General features: G+C 51.1%; 1 protein-coding gene across 6 annotated transcripts in view; it reads left to right on the top strand.

Moving 5' to 3' along the window:
* Positions 1–20,765, top strand: part of CNTFR (ciliary neurotrophic factor receptor) — a 202,167-nt gene that overhangs the window by 34,299 nt on the left and 147,103 nt on the right. For 3 of the 6 annotated variants that reach the window (XM_077171558.1, XM_054652410.2, XM_077171557.1), the window contains one exon: positions 19,110–19,214. The exons of 1 other annotated variant lie outside the window; for it this stretch is intronic. The gene's annotated coding sequence lies outside the window, so the exon portion shown is untranslated. Of the gene's footprint in view, positions 1–19,109; positions 19,222–20,765 lie in introns of all 6 variants that reach the window. 2 more of the 6 variants (XM_077171556.1, XM_077171559.1) reach the window with 1 other exon arrangement.

Here is a 20,765-nt window from a genome sequence, read left to right as displayed (position 1 = left end):
GATGTGCTTGGGCTCAAAGCCTTGACTGCAGATTCACATATTCACCTGGATCTTGTCTTCTGTGTTGGAAATTGCTGGATCTGGAAGCTTATGCTGTTCAGCAGACAGGTGCTGGCCATCTCTGTGTGTTGGTTGGTGGCACAGACCAGTTCTGCATCATGGCTGGTGTCAAGGCTGAATGGAAACTCTAGGATTAGAGGGATGGACAATCAATCTTACACGGGCCCTGATGGCAAGGTTGAGCTAAGTTTATTTCCTCATTGCCAAAAATTAAGTCCTTCAGCTTGCAAGGTGTACCAGCAGCCCTCAGTTTTGGAGAGCCATCAGTGTCCCTGCTGTTCCCAGCACAGGGTTCCGTGTGGCCCCAGTACTGCTTTCCTCTGGACTATTCCATGTCAGCCTCTCCCTTGCTCCACAGCTGGCATGGCCACTGCCTGGATTTCCCTTCCCTGCCAAGGTGCTGCCTGCATCTCCCTGCCTGTCAGCAGGCACCTGGATGCCCTTTGAAGGGAAAGGGAACTTGCTTGCCTGGAGCTCCCACTGGATTTAGAGGCAGACTGTGCCCTGGGGAGGTGTAGGGTGATCACTTTCCAGCTGCTGTCATGTCAACAGAGGCTTGCTGTGGAGCCACAGCTGCTGTGGGACAGGCTCTCTGTCTGGTTGGAGGGCTTGTTTTCTCTCACCACCCTCCTTTGCTGGGTTAAAGCCTTTGGCAAGCTGGGCTCCTTGTGAAGTGTGCTTTGGGAAGGGCATTGCTTAGCACTGGGTTGTAGCTGCCCGTTGCAAAGCAGCAGCAGGATTTTTAACTGCTGACAGCATTCCTGGGTTCAGCAGCCTGGCAGGAGGCTGCCTGGACCCAGAGCTGTGGTTATGCAGCTCCTGCAGTGGCTTTTGCAGCACTCTCAGAGCCCTGTGCCACTGCCATTGCTGGGGGGTGCTGCAGGGGCTGGAAGTGCTTATAGGTGTGGTGGTGTCCAGCTGCCAGGCTGTGTCCTCACTGACTGTCTGCATCCTGGCCTCTCCCACTACACCAGCAGTACAGGCAGGGTCCTGCCTCTCTCTGATACTGCAAGGGCAGAGCATTTTCAGTGTGAACTACCCCTGTGCCTTTCACTGGCTTAGAAATATCCTAATCTTTATGCTAAAGCACTTCCCGACTCTCCTCTAGCAGCGCTGGACCCCACTGCCCCACACCTCCAGATATGTCTTCCTTACCTCTCCATCTTTTAGGCCCCCAGCCCAGCCTGGCAGTGCTCTGGGGAGAAGCATCCTTTGGGGAATGGAAGCTGGGGAACCAGACAGCAGCAGGATGAACAGAGGGAGCACCTTGGTGCATCTTAGTCAACAGTGCCACCTGCGACTGTCACGTCTCCTGCCAGCCAGGTGCTGCCCATGGATACCATCTCCCACAGATGGGCAGGCACGGGGAGCCCCTCGAGTGCCTTTTAGCAGGAGGCCAAGGCTGCTTCTGGAAGCTGGGAGGACAATGAAGGCGCTGAAGCAGCCAGAGCACGGCCGGGGGCAGAGGGGGACAGGCAGGCAAGGGGAAGCCATGCAAATGGGGACTTTGATGTGGCTGCAAGGACCGGGGCTGGAGCATTGTTCCTATCACATCACATCAGTTTCACATTCCTCATGCAGGAGTGATCAACGCATTCAGGGCCAGACAAAAGAGCGGGGAGATGAACAAAAGCGAGAGGGGGGGCTTTACCTACTGCAGAATAGAGGCAGAGGATGAATTGCTCTCTTGGCAAGCCATGGAGATGGGCTGGCGGTTGCTGTGCTTTAGAGCACCAGCTTAAAATTTTTCTCTTTTATTTAGAGGAGGGGGAAAAAAAAAAGGTAGGAGAAAGGGTTTCCTGTGTGTAAAAGGGGGTATAAATAAGATAACATGACAAGTATCTGTGGTCTTCTTGCATTCCCTTGCCTGGTCTCCCCAAGTGATGACTCTCATCCTATTGCACAAGTGCCCTCTTGAGAAAAGCTGGCAAACATGAGTTTGACCCAGACTGCAAGGTGAGAATACTTTCAAGGGAACCTTCTCCCAAAATTAGCAAGGTGAATGGGCTTGGAAGGGCCTGACCATAACCTGTGGAAGATGGGGCTCTGCAGACCCATGGAGGTTGCTGGCATCAGCCCTGGAACAGGGGGAAGAGCCGTGTTGGAGGGAGCTGACCACTATGCCCATGTCTCCTGAGCTGGAGTGTGAGGAGTAGAAGGGCGGAGGAGGTGAGGAAGCACTTCATCTTTGCAACTGGCCATGCGGGGTCCTGCCTGTTGCTGCAGGGATAACTTGGTCAAGGCCCTTCACTGGGCCGGGTTTTGCTGGAGATGGAGAGCAGGGATAGGGTCCAAGGCAGAATATGGCACATGTCGATATGTGCATGTGTTTTTGTGCTGCCATCTCAGCCTTTGCTGCAGCCCCAGTGGCTGAGCCCAGGGTCACTGAATTCTGGCTTTGCTCTCTTGTTTTTCCATCTCTGATGTCTCCTGGGTCTTGCCTGTCACTGACTCCTCTCTTCTCTGTGAGCCGTTCCCCATTCTGCCTTGCCCTCAGCTTCCTGCTTTCTCTGCTGCATGTTGCCATGCCCTTACCTCAGGAAAGAGTGCATTGTACCTAATCTCTATTTCCCCCTTGCCTGTGCTATCTGCAATTTGGATTTTGCCTGTGTTAAGTGGAACTTAATAGCTCCTCAAGGATACTCCAGCCTCTTAGCCTTTCCCAAAAGCCTTTCTCCTGTGGAAGCACAAACCTTGAACATTGTCCCCACTGCACAGCCATCCCCTGCTCTCCCAGCCCCATGCACTGCTCTGGCTGCCCCCCCTTAGCCCTGACCCACAGCCCCCTCCCCTCCCTCAGCTCCGGGCCCCTCAGCCTGAAAGGCTGTCAATCAGCCTGAATTGTCTGGTGGTTTTGTGATGTGGAAAGACTCCCACCAAGGAGTCAAGGGCCAGGCTGAGACCTTTAAACTCGATCCCATTTGTGTCTTAAATCAAACAGGAATCCAGGTCCTGGGATGGAGGGGGAGCTTTAAGGGGATGCAGGGGCTCAAAAGCCTCCACTCCCCCCCCAAGTTTTCCTGGAGTCCTTTCCCCACCTGCACTGTGTGGAGCAGGGAATGTGCCCATGGCCCTGGAGTTTAGGGCTTTGTTTCTCTCTGTAGTCCTCTGCTCTGGGGGTTGGCAGCACTGCTTCCTTTAGTGCTGGCCCTTTGAACCACCCTCTGCCTTGGGGTACATGGCAGAGGTGGTCCTCTGAGCAAGGTTTGAGGAATATGCTGGGAAGTGGAGACTTCCCTAGGGAAGGGAAGGTTTCTGGGATCGGCTGTTGGGAGCATATGGGGCTGGGGAGGTGGGCAGAGCTCAGCAGCATCTCTGGTCTCACCAGTTTGTGGTGGCTGCTGCTGCCTGGGAGGATGTGGGTATGGAGGACAGATCAGTGACTGATGTCCTGGAGATGGTTGCAAGGCTAAAAGTGATGGTTTAGCCTCCTCCCAAGACTCTTCAGGTAAGCTTGACCTTACTGGACTTGTGATTCCAAAGAGGAGAGTGCCCTGGTGTGCCTGTGGCTCAGTGGCTTGAATCACACAGTGCCTGGTGCTGAAATTCATCTGCTGGTGCCCATGGAGAGGGGATAAAACCTAAATGAGATGTCCCAAATTCCCAATCTACTGCCAGAATAGAGTGTCAGGGCAGGCAAGAAGTGTTAAGCACTCTCTCCTTGTCCTCACTGTGTGTAAAGATGGGCTCAGTCTGCAGAAGGAAGATCATCTTAAATGACAGGTTGAAATTTCTGCTTTTTTCTTTCTTTGACAGCAGCAGAGCTAGTGCTGCCCTAGGGTTGAGTCCCATTTCATGTCATGGGGTTTGCTGGGGCCCTTGACCTAGGGCTGCTGCAAAGAGGAGGGAGAGCAGGGCTGGGTGGGGAACCAGCTGCTTTTTCAGCTCAGTTCATGTCTTTCTCTGCCTGCTTGTGAGCAAAGGGTTTGCTGTTCTTTTTTTCTTCCAACTCCTTCCCAAAGTCCGCATAGGTCAGAGATTTCATTTTGTCTTCCCCAGGGTAAGTTGCAAATCTCTCTTCCCCTGACAGAGCCATGTTTTCAGGAGAAGCCTGGAGCTGCCTTAAGACATGTACAAGCTCAGAAATGCAGTGGCTGTGTTTATTTTTTGTGTTCTGGGCAAAGTCAGAGCTGCTGCCGGTGCTAAGTAAATACAGAGCTACCCTCATGAGTGACTGCATTAGCCAGGGCCATACTTGCTGCCTGCATGAAACCAGATGGATCTATCTGGGGACTGGAACAGCAGCTTTCTTGTGACTAGCAGAGGCAGAGCCACTGGCATTTGGATTACCAGCTCTCCTGTGCTTTTAACAGAGTGCCAATGTTTGACAAAACCATTAAGTTAAATTAAGCCCTACGTGTTTCAAGTGGATTCTGAGACTTCTGGCTGACTCATTAGCAGAGCTGTCTCTTCTCCCTTTCGTCTTTCCCTCTCCTTTTTTTTTTTTTTTTCCCTTCCTCCCCCTCCTCCATTTAATTCCCTCTCTGCAGCAGGTTTTACTGCTGACATTTAAAAGCAACATGTGGAGATTCAAGGAGAGAGCTGGCATTGGGATGTGAGCCCAGACGTGCCGGGTCCCGCTGCGGTGGGCAGGGAGGATGTTCGGAAGGTGTTTGCTTGAGGCAGGGGCTGGATCCCACAGAGCCTGCGTATGGATCAGCCAGGGATGCTCCCGTCCCTGCAGAGCTCACGGCTGCTCTGCTTTTACCCGTTGCCAGTGTTATTTATGGCCGGGGTTGCTGCTTTGCTGGGCCGTTTCCAGAGGGCAGAGAAGGATGCCCTGGGCTCCCCGGGGCTCTCCAGGGATAGCAGGGAGCAACGGTGGGAACGGGGGCAGCGGCAGCACGGTCTGTCCGAGTCACCTTGACTTGCCTCTGGCGAAAGTGAAGTGCTTTAAAGAGGCACAGGGCGATGACCTTGTAAATGGATGCGTGACCCAAGTGCTTCCCCGTGGCGTCGGCTTCTTTGTGTCCCTGATACTGCTCTTCACGCCTGTGGGGAATCACTGGGGCTGGGGGGTGGTTGCTGGGGTCTCATTTGCACAGCTGCGTCTCAACCGTGCAAGTTCTTATAGTCACTGGTGTGAGAAATGCTGTCAGCCTTTCCTTGTCCCTCTAACACGGCTTTTCCTGGGGCAGCAGAGCCCCTGTGGGACCTGGCTCTGGCTCCTGGTGGAGCTGTAGCTGCCCTGCAGGGTATTTTGGGGGTGGAGTGTGAGGAGGCTGAGCACGACAGGGGCACCAGCACCTGCGGCGCTGGGATTTGGAGGGATGGATGAACTCTGCATGAGGACCAAAGGCAGCTGCTTCACCGGAGCTGTGCTGCTGTCTGAGGTGGTGTCAGGAAAGAGGGAGAGCGGTGGCATGCAGTGGTATTAAAGGCCAAGGATAGAAAAGCGCTGAACAGTATTGGAGTGAAGGTTTTGCAAGTGGTAAATGTGCTGAAGGGGATCCGATGGAGCTTGTGCACTAAGGAGAAGATCCAGCAGTTGGATGGTGGAGCAAACCTGGAAAGGGCTTTCTGCTGGTGTCTGGGGTTTTGCAGTACTCTGATGTGCTGCTCTGTAGTCCTGGTCCATGGAAGCACACAGTGCCAAGTGCTGTACTGACAGACAACACCCCATATAGAGGCTCCTGTTCCTCTGCCTGAAAACTTCAAAATATCAGTTGCAGATGATGTGGGGACTGCAAACTTTGGAGAATCTGGTCTGCACTGCTGGAACAGCCTTCCCACTGAGCAGGTCACTGCTCCTTGCACTGAAATGCCCTCAAACCCCTCTGCTCCTGTGCACCCCTTGCCCCTGGGTCTTTGCTGCCTTGGCCCCATGTTTATCAGGTCATTCTGAGATGTGGCCTCTTGACGCACACGCTCTCCCCTCTTGCTCTTCCTGTCACAGACTGTCTGGAGAGGAGCCAAGAGCTGCACGAGGGGAGCTTTCAGCAGATCAACATGATTTGGTCTCGGGTGTGCAGAGCTGGAGTGTTAACCCATGGCAAGTACATCTGGGTGAAGCCTTGGGAGAATGTCAGCACTGTGGAAGCTGCTCCCATTGACAGCCAGAACATGGTGCCCATCACCATATCTCCCTGCTGTGGGCACAGCCCTACCCCCCATCAGTGTCTTGTTTCTCTGGGCACTCTCTCGTTATTTCCATGTTCATTAATGCTGATACGCTCAATTGCATCAGCTCGTTTTGAGGGACCAAGTGCAATCCTGTGCCTTCATTTGCATCTCCGCTGCCTAGCTGTTGCCCAGGCAATGCCAGGTGCTTTGACATCATTACCCAGCCAACTGGCATCCTCTCTGCCCCATTAACCTTCCTGTAATTGACTTCAAATTGAACGCGGAAGGGAAGGGGAGGGGAGGAGGGAAAACTGTCTTGAAATGGCAACTATTTGTGCCACCATGGAGCAGGGCTCTTTGTTTCTTGAAGGGAAAACTCTGGCAGTTGTTTCCAACTGGATACAACTAGTTTTGGGAGGGGTTTCTTATCTGTTAGGAAGCTGTGCAGTTTGTCTTGGTTTGTAGATTTCCCCACCACCATCTCTTGGGGGGAATGAGATGTCAAAACTCCTTGGGGTGGTTTTGGGCAGGGGAACTTGGAGGGTTTGCGGAACTTGGAGATGCTGGGAGCAGTGAATCTGTGCAGCCCGGGGAGGGAAGGTGAAGCAGGATGTTGATAGACATCATGACAATCTCAAACTCCTTGATGGGCAGGGAGAGGCAGGAGATGGAGGGGTCTTTGTAAGCACCAAGGGACAGGGCACACACCACAGCCCAGTTTGGGGTCAGCCAGTCAGGCATTGAGAATCATCTTGTCCCCATGTCAAACACTGCAACAGGAGTAGGAGATGGGAAAAAGTCCCATCTTTGAGATGCTCAGCCCTGAGCTGCAGAGCCTCTGTACCTGAGATGGCTGGTCTCGTGCCCCCTGCATGGCATTGAGTTGAGATCTGAGTCAGGCTGCAATATTCTATAGCTCAGATCCTAAATCCATTCTGGTAACTACAAATACTTTTTTTTTTTTTTTTTTTAAGACTAAAACTTAAATGTTGAAATAGTATAAAACTTCTCTGGAGTTTTTCCCATTTAAAGATAGAACTTGCTTTTTGTGTCATTTTTGTTTTGTCCCCTTTTGAGCCAAAGTCACCCAAACAGATGCTTCACTACAGATTCTCTACCACTGAACTGGCATCTTCTATCAACTCGAGTCAATTTTGTTTATTCACCTTCTGCTTGCACAGCACTGCGGCCGCCAAGTCTTCCTGTGTTTGCTCATGACTTGTGCTGGATGTAATTCGTTAGGCTTAATTGAGCTGCCAGAGGAGAAGGGCAGTACAAGAGTGGATGGATGGAACCCTTGGCATCAGCTGCTTGAGTGCCAAACCCAGCAGAACTGGTCCTGCTCCAGCAGAGCCCCGGGATGAGGCAGGTCTGTCCAAAGCAGGCAAGTGCTGAGCTTCTCTTGCAAGAGAAGAACTTCCCATGTGCTTCAAAGTTGGAGCAAAGGGGTGAAATACTTTAGAATTTTACTGCTTCTTACTCATTATTTACTAATATTATTGTTTTATGACTTATTACCTGTTACCTATTAAGAGAGAAGGTAATTCTGCACTGTGTCCTTAGTTTTTCAGAAGGCAGAGCTGAGGAACTTTTGGCAGGAGGGATAAGACCTAGGATTTCAGATGGTGTGATCCTTCCTGCCTGGCACAGGCTGTTTCTTGCATGGCTTCATCTCCTTATTCCCTGCAAGATGCAGGAGTCCACACAGGACCAGAAAAACCTGGGGGTTTTGTGCAGACCTTGAATTGCTGCTGGGCTGTGGTGATAGAAAAACTGCTCATCCCCTCCAAGAGAGGAAATCTTTATTTGGGGCGAGCCTTGGGGCTGTGACTCCTGTGCTGTGTTATAGAAAAAGTCTGATGGAGGCAACCACTGGCGCTTGTGGGAGGTGGTCTGGGGTCTGACTCTCATCTGGGAGAGGGTGTTCAAACCTTTGGTGGTCGCAGTGCTTGGAGGCAGGTCAGGGATGCAGGGAGTGCAGCATTAGAGATCTCTGGGCTGAGGCATACAGCTCAGGCTAGAAGTGGTGTGACTGTGCCCTCAGCAGCTCTCTTGGGCAGCTCAGGCCCCTCAAATTGCACTTGCAGTCAGTGAACCATAGTGTGAGGGGCACAGCTCTGCCTCTGTTTCCCCTAGAGCTAACAGAGCTTAGTATCAATTAGCAGCTTAATTTGTAATTAATAACTTGCTGTCTCTTTTCTAAATGGCTTTTGGAGGGGGCTGATACAGGAGGGTCACCCAGCCTTGCAACGTGCTGCCATCAACTGCTGAGGAGCATCCTGAGATTTGTGGGGTGGGTTTGGACATGGGTGTTGTTAGAGACCAGGTAAACAGCCCTGGCAGGGTATTGGTGTTGGGGAAGATGAAACAGGAAAGCCTTATAAATATGATTGTCTGGCAAAAGATTTTGAGGATATAGAAACTATAAGCAAGATTGAAATGAAAGCAATCTTTGAGATACCTTAGTTACTGAACAACTGGAAAACAATGGAGTGACTGGCTGAAGATAATCCTCTTTTGATGAAACAATACCCTCTGCTTGCAGACAGGTCCAAAGGTCAGAGCAGACCCTGCCAGCTTGGCAGAAGGGGTCCAAAGAGTAGTTTTTAGGGTTTAAAATGTTACACAGTATGGTAATGTAATGATTCCTATGGGCTGTGTGTAAATGCTATAAGATTTGTATCTTGTACTAGATTAGTTAGTGAGAATTAGAATATTCAACACAGAAGATTTATTGTATTGTAATGGGAACAGGGCTCTCTTACCCTTTTTACTCCTCTTACACTCTTGCTCTCTTACCCTTTTTACTCTCTTACATTTTTTACTCCCTTACACTTTTACCCTCTTACTCTCTTACCCTCTCATCCTCTCTACCCCTCTCTTCTCTCAGTCCTGCTCTGAGCTGTGGCTGGCAGCTCCCAGCAGGGCCCTGCACCCAGGCCCTCTGCAACAAACCACAAGCTCCATGACCTGGCTTCAGGGATCTCTCATCTCCGTCTGTCCCGACTGTCCTACCCCCCGACGCTCCTACAGATTGGGATGCAGACTGTCCTGGAGATGAGTCTGGGACCTCAGGACACTAATGCTTTACTGTTTTTGCATCCATGAGTGCTGGCTAGTAATCCCGGGGTAAATGTTGATCGCTGAGCAGGGCTCAGTCCAGGCACTTCCACCCTTGCAGTGCTTCAGTGGCAGCCAGCTCAGCAGTGCTGGGGGCTGCCCGTGTGTCTGGCGGGTGCTGCGAGGGGCTGGCAGGGCCATCCATCCCTTCCCCCTGCGAGTGGGAGCTCCTCCAGCAGCACAGGCTGCCTGTGCCCCAGTCCAGCTCAGGATCTTCCTTTCTGGGGCTGACATATGCCATCTTCCTTGCAGCTCTTTGTGGGTTTCCCTTCCTGTCCATATGGATGGCTGCTTTGCTGGCTGTCCCATCCTGTGGCGGTGTGAGGGGACTCCAGCCCGCAGGGTGCCCTCTGCAAAGGTCCCTGCTGTGTAGAAATTGGAGCTGCTTGCCAAAAGTGGCAGTGAGTGAAGAGACAGCAGAGATACAATCAACCCAGGGCCTCCCAGCAGAATGAACTTGCCCTTCTTTGTGCCCTGGGGAGATCTGCTAGCTTTAACCGTGTAGTATGTTGCTCTCCAAGTAGGCTTCCTGGTACTGTCCTACAAGGAAGAGCTGGATGTAACAATGATGATCCCATTTCTTCCCAATCCCCATTCTGCTCCATCCTTCTCTGGCATGCATGCTCCATGTAAGTGGCACGGAGGACTCCTGCCTTTGTGTCTTGCTCCCATCTGTCCCTCCCACTTTTTTTGGAGCCTGTACTCATTTTAGGACAGAAGTGCTGTCTTCCTTCTTCTTTAGTAATTATTCCTGAATGATCGGTTGCTGTTTTATTCTTTGAGAAATCAAAAAAAGTGTCTGTGTACAGGGAGAAAAAAAAAATCTTCTGTGCTTCACCTGGCAGAGGAGAGATGGCACAGAAAATGCAGAGAGGATGTGTGCAGCTGTGGGAACCACTGGAAAATGATGGCAGGATGTCAGCACTGGGGGATGCTCTGTGTGTCCCAGGTGGAATGGGAGACAGGGTGTCTGAGGGATAGATGTTCTTCTGTCACTCCAGCCTAGCCTTCCCTGTATGAGCGATGTAACTGGGTTTAAATTGTTTGTGTTTTTCCATTCCAAGGCTTTCCAGTGCCCAGCTGTTTGAGCCAAGTGTTCCCTTAGCATTTGAGGCTCTCTGTGCAGGGAGAGATTTGCATCTGAGTTGTTTGGTATTCATTTGCTGTCCAGTGGGTCTCCTGTCTGGAAAGGTCTGCAGTCGGGTCAGAAGCTGAGTTAATTTGCACTGGAAGGCAGGCATACTTTGTTTTGCATGCTGGTTTCTTCCAGAAATCCCATTTGAGGTATTTGTTCTCTTATTGAAGCCATGTTAGGAGCCATAGCAGCCTCCCTGCAAGGCTGGAAAAGAGACAGCTAGCCTGAAAGGTGCAAATTAAACCTGTGGTCAGATAAAAACTGCTATTGCACTGTTAATGTGGGCCTTTTTTCAAAGTTTTTGGGGCTTTTTGCTTCCAGCTGAGGAAGAAATACTTAGCAAGAGTCCTGTGGGAAGTAAAGCAGGCTCCAGAGTTCAGTTTGCAGCTACATTGGATTAAATACTTCGAAAATTTGGGGGAAAAGTGCCAGAGGGTCTTTAACTCTCATTTGGATCAGCTCATGAAATGATGAGACAGGGCAGGCATTTTGGCACAGCTTGCCTGTGAGGAAGGAGACTTGGGAAGAGCAGCTGTGTGGGGCTGTGGTGCTGCTGAGAATGGGGAATGTGGCCACTGCTCAAACACAGGAGATGTTTGGTTTGAACTTGATTATCCAAAACCTTTGCTCTTCCCTGCCTGGGTGCCAGACTTGGCACCTGTGTGGATGATCTCCTCTGTGCCCTCAGGAATATGTCCTTCAGGGATTGCTCCAGAGCCCACCTCCAGCTCCCAGCAGTGTGTGTTCGCCTCCCAGGAGGTTGTCATCACTGACAGCCCAAGGGCCATGGGTGCAGCAGTAAGGGTCCCAAAGGGCTGGGGTACAGATACCCCAAAATCATGTGTGTGGGGAAGGCAAATCCAGCTGCAAGTCTGGAGGGGATCAAAACCACGAGAGGCCATAAACGCTCTTTGCTGTTAAGAGGCTCTTGGTGACTTTGTTACAACTCTGGGCCTTGGAGATGCTGTTTGCGCAGTCCCCAGCTCATCCCAGCCTGGGGGTGCTCCTGAGGCCTCAAATACACCTTTTTCATGCCCTGCAGCAAGATTGTCAGGGCTTTGACAGGTAAAAAGTGATCCCTACTGAGTGGTATCAGCACTTGATCTTTCCTTCACCTCCCCTTGCACCCTGACCAGCCCAGGAGGGAGCTGGGAGAGATGCCCATCAGTGATGCCAAGGCTGTGCCATCTGTGGAGGGTCTGGTGCCAGTGGAGAGCCAGCTGTGGACTGCAAAGGGTTAAAGAGACATTGACAGTAAACAGAAAGAGAGGACAAAGCAAGTCTGCTGTAATTATGTAGCATTTATTATTAATACGCTGGAATTGCTGGAAGCAGGCTCTGTAATGTGAATACTGATACAGAGGTTCAGAAGACAATTTAGCTCATCTGTCTGTTTATTAGTTCCCTCAGCTCCGGCAGGCAGTGAACTAAAGCCTTGTTTGCCACTGCCTTGTTGCTGTCCCTCCCTCTGCCCGTGAACTCTTCGCTGTTGCCATAAAGAAACCTGGTTCTGTTCATCCTCTGGCCGGGCACTGCAGCAATGTGTGGCATGATCCTGGATAGCCAAGCAAGGCTTTAATCCTTGACCTGAGCCTGCCTGTTTGCCAGGCAGAGCCCAAAGCGTGGCACTGGGCTGGGCAGAGCCATTTGAGCAGAGCCTTTCTGCGGGCAGCACAGCCACAGCTGAGGCTGGAGAGGGATGTCCCAGCTCCCGGGGCACAGGGCTGCACATCCTTGGGGCAGCAGCAAGTCCATGTGGCATGGGCTGCTGCAGATTGGGCCCCACAGCTCATCATGGGGCTGTATGAAGGGGGAGGACAGAAGAAGTTTAGGAAGCTGCCGGGGAAGTAATTGGGAAGCTGTCTAGGAAATAATTAAAGGCTGGTGGGGTGGAGAGAGCATGAAGAAGTTAAACCATCTGTCAGGGGTTTCAACAAGTTTCCTTTTCCCTCTGTGGCTTGATAGGATTTGTCATTCTCACTTCTTTCCAAGTTTCTGAGCTTCAGCCTGGGTTTTTCCTGCATATCCTGAGCATATAGGACATCCATTCCCTTATGTATTATACAGTAGTTTAAAGAGGATTAAGACAATAGCTAATCTAAATGATGAATGATGTAGATTGCTCAGCCTCTGAGCCACCGTGGTTTTTCTTGCACACAGATTAGTCAGCTCAGTAGCTAAATATTGGGGCAAACAGTATAAATCCATACACATAAGCCTCCCTGGCTTGAATAGGATAGAAGGATTTAGAAATGGGCTCCGACACTGCTCTGTGTCTTGTCACAGCCTCTGTGGCCGCCTCGCTGACACGACGGATGGGGAAGGCGGCTGCTGCACAGCCCAGGTGGCCGAGGAAATACAGCATCCAGTGCTGCTGGGTCGATGCTGCCATCAGATACAGATGGTGGCAGGAGAGGGAAGGGATCGATGCTGCTCACCTCCCTGCTGCTGGAGCCAGCTGTGTGCTGCTTGAGCCCAGGGAGGCTGATCCTGTCTCAGAGAGAGCAGAGGGATACTGGTGGGGTTTTACTTGCCTGAAAAGGCTGGTGTGGCTGGTAGCTGCCCTCTATCCCAGCATCAGTGCCAGGGTGGTGCTGGCAACCCCCAGGGAGTGTGACCTGTAGGAGAGAGTTTGTACTAGCACTGGACTGACAGCAGGTTTTTCTTAAGCTCTGAAGCAGAAGGATTTAAATCTTTTATTTATATGTCTGGTCGAGTCTGTCAGAGTTGTGTCAAATATTTTTGACAAGCAAAAATGCCATTTGCTTCAGCTTAATGAAAAATGATTTTTATTTTCTCCCCCTTCCAGGAACTAAAGGAATTGTAGTTTCAATTGCAGACCCAAAAGCTCCTCAGGAAAAAAAAAACAACACATCACAAAACAAAACCTAAAACCTGATTGTTGTGAGATTTGGCTGTTAGAAGAGGCTCTGGGCTGATGTTTTGGGTCTGTGTAAAATGAGGGTCTGGAGAGCATTCAATCATATGGTATCTCCTTTTATGAAGCTTTCTGGGCATATTATTCTAATGACGTTTAATGGCACTGATTTCTTCATCTTAACCAAGTGGGTCTTTTCCCAGTCCCACATCATTTTAATTTGTTCTCCTTCTGAGAAGCATGAGAGCTGGGACTGGCTTGACTTGGCACAGAGGAGGAGCTGTGTTGGTGGTTGTCTCATCCCTCCTGGTGGGGATGCATCTGGCTGTCTAAGGCTGAGGGTTGCGTGGAGGCAGAGCTTGCATCAGGACCAGCACTTGTCAGAAGACCTGTTCTTGAATATTCTCTGCTCCTCTGAGAATTTGTTTTCTGTTGTTTAATAGGGAGCAGCGTGGACATTATGGTTTGGCCAATACAGTGTGCCTAGCCCAAGGTCCTGTAGCTGGTAAGCCCTGCCTCCTCCTTCTTCCCAGGCTGAAAAGCCTTGGCGTGCTTGGAATGCCATGATGCAGAAGATGCTTTGTTCCCCTTCCCTTTTGCCTCTACTCCTTCTCTGTGAGGACCAGAACTGTGTGTGGTGACCAAGTGACAGTCACACAGTGGACTTGTGCGGTGGCCACACGGCCTGGTTTGGGGCAGAGGAGTGCTGGACCCTGTGGCATAGGTCATCTAAAGCTCAAGACATGGGTACAAGTCCTGCTGAGGAATGCAGGATGGATCTGTGTCTGGATTTTACCTGGTCTCCTCACTGAATGGGTTGAGATTCAGTCTGGGCCACAGCTGGCTGTGGAGAAGGTCTGGTTGCCACAGGTGGAACTGCACACGGATCCCTTCAGCTGGCTGGGTAGTGTGGGCAGAGACAGAGATACTGCAGACTTGGGGAAAAGATCATATGTCCCCCACACCCTCTTTCGTCTTCCTTCCAGAGTTTCAGGCAAGGCTTGCTTTGCCTATGCCCCCATCTTTGGGCACAGATCTCCTTTCTCCATAACCTAGCCCAGTGCTTGGTAAGAGAAGCCCCTTCTCGGGTGCTGAGAGGAGGGTAGGGCAGTGGGGCAGGCTGACAAACACTCTCTGCTCATCCTGAGCTGTTTGTCTGTGCATCCTGACTCAGGATCAAGCTGTCACAGCCCCGTTCCCTGCCTTCTGTTGCTTCCCCTGGGAGCTGTCAGGAGGCTGCTGGAGCCATGCGGTAACATGGGTCTCGGGGAGGCAAGCAAGGTCAGATGTCTGCTCAGAAATGAGATTGGCAATGATGCCACCAGTGCTGACAAATGGCCTGTCATTAATCTCTGACTCATGGCAGCGGAGAGGGCAGCAGTGGAAGAAACCCATGAGGTCACTGGCAGCCTCTCTCCCATGGGACCTGCACACAACTTCCACCCTAAACCTTTCTGCATGGGGGGGGGCTTGTCCCTGGGATGGGAGGGGGTTCTTTTCCTACACACTTGCTCTGAGTTTTTGCATTTGTGCGCAAGTGCAGGGTACGACTCCAGACGAGCTGCAGTCAAGGCCCTAAGCACCTGGGAACTGGCACAATCATACAGTCCCTGTGGAACTGGATCTTGGCTTGTGGCATAGCTCAGGCTCAGCACTGGTGCGAGCAGGATGAAGGTTGAAACAAAGCTTGTGTTATCAGTGTGTTGCAATACCGTTGTGAGACACGAGGTGCTGTGCTGCTGGGAGAGGCTGCAGGGAGCTGGGGGGGACCAGACTGGGATGGTCAAACCCTGGCTGGGCTCCCTCATGCTGGGGGCTGGGTCTGCAGGTTGCTCAGCTGTCTTGCAGAGCAGCCTTCCCTCCTCTCCTGCTCTTTGAGTCTCTTCTTGTGCTTTTTATAGAAAGAGGGGTCGTTCCTCAGTTGCAAAATACTCCTTGGAGGTGATAGCAAACAGACAGGACATTCTGTGGTAGTGGATGGAGATCTGATGGAGTGAAGTGCAGCATCTGATGGAGATGCTGCACTCCCCACTCAACCATTCTGGTGAGCTGCACAGGGCTGAGCTGCTTTTTAGGGCAGCTGTTGGTGCTACAAGTACAACCTTTACCCATGAGCAGGGAAGAAGTGACTTTCTCCTCTGGATTATTTGGGGGTTGCCTCAGTCTCTTTTAGGATGTAAGGAGACATGGTTATTCCACCTCAACTCACTCCAGATTCTTGAACCTCTCAGCTTGCACTGGGGAGTGGATGGGCAGCAGAAGGCAGAGGCTGCAGTGTGGGATTTGGATTGAGATTTCTGTGCCGGGGAGGGCAGGGGAGAGGGGTGTGCTGATAGAGATGTGGAGGTGCTGATTTTGGAGAGTGAGGGCTGCCACCACCCCAGGCTGCTGCAGCAGTGGCACAGCCTGAGCTGTGCCTCCAGGACCTTCCCCCTCTGCCTCTGCTGAGCTACGATTTAATTTTTCACTTTTCTTCCATCCCCTCTTAACTGGAAGAAGTCCTAAATAAAGTTGCTGTCAGTTTTATTTATGGGCACAGAGGAAGACACGGACAAAAAGCCTGTGTGCTCCTGACAGCTACAAAGCATCCGGCTGTTTTTCCTCGCTCGCCTTGGTGAGGCAATCGATCTGGGCACAGGCAAGCACCCTCCCTGCATGCATGGGGCTCCCACGTGCCCCTGCCCAGGGCACCCACAAGGATGGATGGGAGGGGGCTCTGCATCCTGGGTTTTGGCTCTCAGCTGTTGCAAAGCCAGGCTTGTCTGGGAATACCTGTCCTAAAATCCTGGACCCCTGAAAATACAGATGCATGAACACGCCTGCCTTAAGAATCCATCACAGGCTTCTTGTCTCCATCTTGATTGGTTCCAGTGAGGTCAACTTTTTTTAATAACTCCTGGACTTCAGCAGGGAAAACTATTTCCTTCAGGAAATAATATAATTAAGGCTGCCTGACACTTCTGATTATAAACCCCTGTCTTCAGTTGCTTGAAACTACGCCAGCCTTTAACCATTTGGACTGAAACTTCACATGTCTCTGCCTCCGGCTGAATTTTTTTGGAAAATTTTAGCAAAGAGAGTTTTAAGCTGCTCTCAGAACAGGGTTGGGGGGAAAAAAGGCATTAGTTTATCCACAGTTAAAAATAAAATTTAAAAAAAAAAGAAGCAGAAAAATTCTTGCAGTTGTGCTGAAGAAATTCCAGTATCTTTGCGCTGTGAGACTGAGCCTGACAGTTTTGGGGAAGGTTTTGAGCCAGGCATCAGGGTTCTGCTTGTTGCTGGCGGCACAGAAATCAGCCTTCCCCGCGCCAAGTGGCGAGGCTGTGAATCGCGGGCTGTGTGGGTGTGTCACCCACGGCGTGTGCGGGGAGATCCCCGCAGCAGGAGCTGCTCTGCAAAACCTGCGCCCCCAGCTCCTGCAGGGATGCCTCACTGCTGGGAAATGTTGGGCCCCTTCTGCTGGTGCAAGTAAAATTCGTGGATCCCTGACCAGCTTGTGGTGGAGAGAAAGATTTTTGGCAAATGATGTGTGTTTGGATTTTCATTTTTTTTTTCCATTAAACAAGTGGTTCAGTTATCCATTAGCCCTTGCTGTGCCATGTGGATGCATCATGTGGGACATGCAGCATGCCATGAGTGCTGAGCTTCCTCCAGCATTTTGCAAGGACCTGTTTAAAAAGTTAGTGCTTTTGCAGGCAGGTTTCTCTTAAGTCAGCTTGTTGCTACAGAAATGGCCAAAGCAGGAGAATTTCTGTGGGGCAGCCCAGACAGGTGTCACACTGATGATGTGCCATGACCATGGCATTGCTGATGTCCTGGTGATGCAGGGTGAGCTCAGCACTGATGCAAGCCGTCCTGCAGAAACCTGACCCAGGACTTGTCCCGGCTCTGTGGATGATGATATTTGCTCCTTATGTGAGCCCACCTGAGCTGTGACCAAGGCTGTCCCATTATTATGGGGAAGCACAGCTCACAGATCTTCCCTCTGGCTCAGCAGTAACCTGTGCCCCAAGTCAGGTCCTTCAGCTGATGACCTGTTTTGGACATGCTGAGTTCCTCCAAAATCCAGTTTGACCTCAATTTGAAGCCCCTACAAAAGCAAGTCATGCCTTGATTTCCATGTGGAAAGCTGGGCTGCTGGACCTGTGGCAGAGCTGGCTCATCTGGCTCAGTGCAGGGCACAGAGGTGGCAGAGAATGTCAGTCCTTTCCACAGGTTCCAGAGATGTCTCTCAGAAAAGGCACTGGGATTTTGCACTTTGCACCCACAATAATGCACTCTCTCCCTGAGGGTACTCATGCTCAGCTCAGTCTCTCTTCTCAGGTCCCTGCCAAGCTGGAATTAGAGCCTAGGAGGGTCTCTGGCAGGTAATGATAAATGAGCCTCATCTCTTGCTGTAGCCTGGTCTCCTTTCCTGTTCTGCTTCATCTGTGGGTAGGGAAAAAAACCAACACCCCCAAACAAAAATGTTTCCAAATAACCAAAGAGTTACATTTGCATTGCAAAGTGAGAGGAGGTTTGGTGGGGAGCACCCCCTCCCCTCCTTGCCAGTCACTCCTCAGCTCTGGGGTGCCTGGCAGAGCAGGTTTTGAATGATGGGGCATTGTGGGTGCTGAGCTTGGGGCAGCTGGAGTTAAATTTCTTGGTGGCTGACACCTGACAAGTGTGATAAATTGTGGCACACCATGGCTGCCGGCATGACAAACAGTCAGCTCCCCTCCTTGTAAACTCTGGGAAAATTTTGTAATTATTTCCAAGCACTTTGCAAATGAGGGTTTCACCATCAGGAGCCCAGTGTAGTTTCAGGGGGTGGTCATTTATTTATTTAGGTTTTGTAGTCAGGCAGGAGGTGGAGGGGGGGTTGTAGTTTGGGTTTCTGCAGCATCCTCCCATTGGCTTGTCCAGGCTTTGCATGAGGTCCTGGGAGGAACTCTGGCAAAGCTCATCAGCTGAGGGTTGGGTGCTAATTAAAGCGTGTGGTGTTCCAGGCTTGGAGTCACTGTCACCCTTGGGAAAGAATCTCTGCAGGAGTGAGTCCCAGACTTTTCTCTTGCCAGTGGGTTTTGGCTCCTATTTTTCATTTTTAATAATGCAGAGCCACAAGACTTGATTTTTTTTTTTTTCTCTTCAAAGCATTTAAAAAGAAGTAGGGGGAGCAACACAACCTCAGCCACAAGAGCTGGATAATGAGTACAGATCTCAACTGATAATTTGTTTGTGTAACACAAAAAGCGTATTTCCTGCTGTAAGGGAGGGCACCACTGGTTACACCAGTGCCTCTGACTCCATCTCACCAGACAGCGTGTCAGACCTAGCACAGAAAGTCCTCCTCCCGTTTCCAGTCCTTGGTGTCTGTGCTGCAAAGCCATACAGGCATGTTTTCCTCTCCACACTCCTGGGTTCAGTGGGACTAGCCTCTCCCTGCACTGTTTAACATGTATGTGGGGTTTTTCAGGATTAGGGCTCAGGCAGCAGAGGACCTCATGGGCGAATGGCTTGGTACTGGGCTGGCAGTGTGGTGCTGCTGTGCTGTGCTGCTCTGTCTGGGGAGCATTGCTGTCTGTCTTTAAAGAAGATCAGAGATGCCCCACGCTGCAGGGGTCTTTTTTCCCCTCTCCCATTTCATGTCTCTGAATCGAAATAATTAAGCAAATACGTGCTTTGGGGCTGGACTGTGACGCTCTTGTGGGAGGGCTCGGCTCTCATTCTAACCATTTTTGTGTTTGCACCGGTTACCCCCAGCTGTCAGGGCTGGGAAACAGATGCCCCCCTCCTTGGTTCTTTGCTGAACCTGAAGCAATGGCAGAGTTTCACCTGGTAACCTGACAGGATGTCTCTTCTGTTTTGTTGAAGAAAATCCCAGATCTGAGCAGCGAGGGTTGGACGAGCAGCCAGAAGAATCGCCCAGGCGTTTATGAGAAGTTGGGGACACCCCAAGGACTCTAGACTGGTGGAGAGGTAAGAGGTGGGTTAAAAACCTTGCTCACCCAGCTTATCCTGAGTTAGTGTGCTTTGTAGGAGTGCAGGACACGTGTCTTCTGGTGAGGATGGTGGTGTTTATTAAAGTGTGGCAAAAGGCTGCTCCTGGCTCTGGTGTGTGAGCAGCCTTTTAGCTGCTGTGCAAAGAGGGCAGATGCTGAGAGTGATTATTTAGGACATGGAAGGGCAAGTAAGGATGAACAGCCTGGAAAATCCCATGTTATGGTCTGCCAATGGACAACTTCTCCAAAAAGAGCTCTCCCACTTGAAAGCCCTTGGGCAGCTCAGAGGTGCACAGTCCAACCACAGTGGCAGAGGTCCCGTGCTGTGGCTGAACCACTCTGGAGCAGGTAAGTGTCACCCAGCCCAGCTACGTGGTGGAAGGTGAGGTGCCACCTCCTGCAGGCAAGCACAGCTTGAAGCTCTCATGTCTGCTGGGTGGTTTTTGTTTTTTTCTTTCCTGCCCTGGCAGGCTGCAGCATCAGGGATGAGGTGGATGGGCTTTGCTTGGAAAGGAAAGCATCCCCTTAGGAGACCATCACCACCAGCAGCCATGGGCTAGAGGCTGCCCCACCTCTGAGGCCTGTTACGTGTGTACTCAGTATGGGGCTGTGGTAACACACTGCTGTTTGAGGAGGGGTTTGGGATCATGTTCTTTGAGCCATGGTGGAGCAGGGAAGGAGCCTGGAGATGGAGCCGCCCCACCCGGGGATGCAGACCCTGCAGAGCTTGCTGGTGCTTGCTGGTGCTGTGCCTGAGATAGGAAAATGATGAATTAAAATTTAACAAGTCTCTAAATGCCAGACAAGGACGTCTTAAGTGGGAATTGTCACCGTTTGACTAGCACAGCCTCTCACTTGGCTAAAACTGCATGGCTTTAATTATGTTGGTCCTAGAAAGTAGTAGCTTACACCAAAGAGGAGAAACTGTTGACCAGAATAGCACGAATAATGAATTTTCCCTGTGCCCCTTCCCTGCCCTCTACCTCTGCATCATGCTTCCCAGAGTTGTTTTGAAGCCCCTTTAACCCTGGATAAGCGAGTCCTTTATCCTTTGAGCCACAAGCGAGGACAGAAATGCTCTCTGTGTGCACGCTTGATTGTTTGCCCTGGAGTTAAAAGGTCAAGACTAAGGATCCCAGGGGCGGGCAGCACCTGATGTAGCCACAGTGGGGAGTGGGCTGGGGTCTGGGCATGCAGAGGTGCTCTGCAGCAGCAAACTGCCCTTGGCGTTGCTCCTTGGTGGCATCCATGGAGAGCATGGAACAAGGACTCCTTCCCTCCCCATCCTCGAGGTGGATCAGCCCACCCACGGGACTCCTTGCAGCTCTGCAAATAGAGCAGCTCGAGCAGGGTACGTCGCTAATAATACCAATTACTGTTACATGCTGGCTACAAGGTACACTGGCAGTAATGGGATCCTGGGGGGATGAAATGAAAGCGATATAATATGGTGAGATAAATTAGCGTTGTAAAATTAGCCATGGGTCTAGTCAGGGATCTGACAAATGTGTCGCAGCTTTGGTACAAG

Source organism: Agelaius phoeniceus, chromosome Z, assembly GCF_051311805.1.
Source record: "Agelaius phoeniceus isolate bAgePho1 chromosome Z, bAgePho1.hap1, whole genome shotgun sequence".
Taxonomy (NCBI): domain Eukaryota; kingdom Metazoa; phylum Chordata; class Aves; order Passeriformes; family Icteridae; genus Agelaius; species Agelaius phoeniceus.
This window is presented reverse-complemented; position numbering and strand designations above follow the sequence as displayed.